This window comes from Sminthopsis crassicaudata, chromosome 6 (genome assembly GCF_048593235.1).
Source record: "Sminthopsis crassicaudata isolate SCR6 chromosome 6, ASM4859323v1, whole genome shotgun sequence".
NCBI classification, from domain to species: Eukaryota; Metazoa; Chordata; class Mammalia; order Dasyuromorphia; family Dasyuridae; genus Sminthopsis; species Sminthopsis crassicaudata.
Window position 1 is genome coordinate 45,337,136 of NC_133622.1, and position 3,501 is coordinate 45,340,636.

Genomic DNA, 3,501 nt, shown 5'->3' on the forward strand with positions numbered 1-3,501 from the left:
AGGGGAAAAAGGAAAGGAAACATATTCTAAATACCAGGAGAAAAGGTATACAAAAATGTGGATATGGATATAAAGAGTACATTAATGGGGTACTTATTGATATTTTTATTCATTTCATAATATTCAACATTTTATGACCCCATTTGGAGTTTTCTTAGCAAAAATCCTAGAGTGGTTTGTAATTTACTTTTCAAGTTCATTTCACAAATAAGGAAACTGAGGCAAGCAGTGTCTGAGGTTGGATTTTAACAAGAAAAAGTTGAGTATTTCTGACTCCAGTGTCAAATCTATCCACTATACCACCTAGCTGCCCAGTATTGATGGAGTAGAAAATCATATAATTTTATTGGAACTTAGAAAAGTTTGTTAGAATAACAAATTCCTAAATAGAATTATTTAGCAAAAGCAACTATGTAAATATGATTTCATTTGGTGACTGAATTAATCAAACATATAGCCTAGTAACAGGATGTGGCCTAATTAGAACAGTTGACCTTGATCAGATAAATCTGGTTTGAGCTAGTTTCTCTGCAGTTTTTTTTTTTTTTAATTAGTTGCATGCTAAATTTCATGCCATCCACATGTTTCATTGCTTTCTTTTGCTGTGTTTTTGATTCTGTGGTTTTTAAAGAATAGATATTACTCCAAAGAAGTGTGCAAAAAGCTGTACTTCTTTAAGCACTTACATACTTAATTGTATTTAGATATATATTAGCTACTATGAGTATAGGAAAGTCAAACATTACAAAACATTTTAATCCACATTTTAAAATTTTAATAAATAAAGTATATTGATAGCTTAGGTTTTTGAATCTCAAATATAACTGAGCAAAGCCTCTAAGCCTAAATAGTTAATGGAATAATTATTGTAATGGTGAATGGAGTAAATGTATATTCCACGTGCATATTAAATTAACTTATAGAAATCAAATACAAAGAGACTATAACATATCTCATTCAGTTCACTCCAATCCAAGGCAGATCATAGTCAATTCACTATGTCACATCACATAGATTCCCAGTGAAAACCATGTTAAAAAAAAAAAATATATATATATATATATATATATATATATATATATATATATATATATATATATATATATATTCCCTTATTCCTGGAATGTAGAGGAAATCAGAACATAGTCACTTCCAGATCAACTAGGTTTTTGAAAGCTTGTCCATAAATCGAGTCTCAAATTTAACATTTACACTCCCAGCATCCTACCCAAGGACAAATAGTATCAGATCATCAAAAAGGAGGAAAACTAATAGTTGTTTCTTCCTTTTTTAGATATTTATTATATCTCATTAATACAAAAAATGTAATGGATCCCACATCATCTGAAACTTAGTTCAAAATTTCCTATTGACATTAGTACCAAACATGAATTTCTAATATCATCTATTTGATTATAAGATCCAGTATACTTTCTAGAGTGTTAGAAATTTTTACTTTATAATCCTCTTTTTAAATCTCAGCACCTCTAGCTATTCCCTCCTGATCAACTTAGATATCAACATGTCTTTTGTTAGCAATCTTGTAAATTGAGATTGATTTTTGCACTTCAACATTGACCAAAAGGAGATCCTCTTTCTTGTACCAATCATTTGTAGTTCTAGCAAATGACGTAAACCCTGAAGGTCCAGATCATACCATAGTGCCTGATACCTGGTTGTTTCTTTCATTACTTAGAGAGTCTCTGCTTTGCTTCAAATCTAATATAAAGTCATCTTTGACTCTGAGAACTCCCAATTATATCTATTTCATCAAGTTGGATATCTAAAAATTTTTCCACTCCTCAATGTGTTTCTTCTCATAATATTCCATTACCTCAATTTTTGTTTTGTACAACATATGTTGAAGTCTTCTGCTTTTGCATCTATTTTTTCTGTCTTCTCATTTGCTTCCCATTCAGTGATTTTGGACATTAGCCTCATTGAAAGCCACAGTTACAGCAGCTACTCCTACACTGAGATATCAGTTTCCAAGTGGAGCAAAAGATGAAACAGCTGGGGAAGCTGAGACCTCTTCTCAAAACACTTTTAAGGCCAAATAGGAATAAGATCAGTCACACTAAAGTACAAAAGAAAATGAGGTAGAAAACAAAACTGAAATAAAATAAAAATCTTGAACTGACAAACTATTGCACCAAGATAATAAAATTAATGATAAGGGGGAGGGGAGAAGGAAAGTTCTAAGGGACCTGGTAGCTTGAGAATGAAGATCTTTTGAATCTTTTATAGAGTTACATGGCCTTCTTGGAGTTCAAATAATAATTAAAAGTCAGAAAGGTTAAAAAATAGCTGCTGTGTCAATGAAGAAATAATGTGTATCCTGAGCAAAAGAATACAAAGCAATTACTGAAGAATGGAAAAATGTGATTTTTATTGATGAAACTCATTTTTCATTTAACACTCTACCAATTTGACTGTCAGGAGAAAGATATGTGAACCTGAAAGGCCTTGGAAATTTATCAAAGAGCAAACATCTACCTTTCAAAAAAAATTGAGGATTTTTTTTAATTCTTATGAAACTAAATATCTTATTCTATTGTAGAGTTGGTGAACTTTAATAAATATACTGAAAAACTTAGAGTGCAGTCTTTCCAAAATTACAGAAATTCCCAAATGGAAATGTAACACTATAATATAACTTTGCACCAAGTCATATATCATGAAACTTTAAGAAATGTGTGCAAACTATGGAGATAAATTTGCTGTTGAAAACCTTCTAATTTAATCATCTTTCACATGGTAGTGTATCAAAAATAGCATGAAGAATATAGAGGAATCAGAAGGTTGAGAGTCTTGAATAACAAAAATGGAGTTAAGTCTGAAAATGGTATGAAGAAGAATGAAGATATTAGAGATGATAAATATATTGTGAATATCTTCTGATAAAAGAGAAGGTGAATATTAATAAGAATCTTCCTAAGGTGATGACAATGGGAATTAGAAAGTGAAGATAGACATAAGACATTGCTAAGGTAGAATCAATAGGACTCTGTAGCCAATTGAATATTAAGAACTCCTGCACTAGATAATAAATACCTTTCCATTCTAAGGATCAAAAATTAAAACAAAACAAGAACAACCAAAATAAAACTTGGTTCTGGTGTTCGTGGAGTGCATTAGTAATAATAGTATCACCATTAGTAAATGTACCTGACTGTGAATAATTAAAATGGAAATCCTTGACACTATATAATGCTTAAACTGAGCCAGGCAAATGTCAATATGGCACTACTCAGGATTAAGCAATGAGATCAAATCAGTCAATTCCTAAAGAAATTAATTCAGGCTACTCCTTTGTAGGACAAATACTTAAACTGAATCTTAAACATGTTGACCACATAATGAGAAGAAAGACTCATTGAAAACCCTGATGTTGGGAAAAATTAAAGGCAAAAGGAGAAGAGGGTGGCAGAAAATGAGTTGAATAGAAAGAAGCATGGAAGCAGTGAATAGGAACTCAGAGTTCAGGAAATGGAAGAGGAT

General features: G+C 31.1%; 1 pseudogene; it reads right to left on the reverse strand.

Annotated features, from left to right (window-relative positions):
* Positions 1-1,356: 1,356 nt before the first annotated feature.
* On the reverse strand, positions 1,357-1,932 carry LOC141547257 (V-type proton ATPase subunit E 1 pseudogene; annotated as a pseudogene).
* Positions 1,933-3,501: the final 1,569 nt, after the last annotated feature.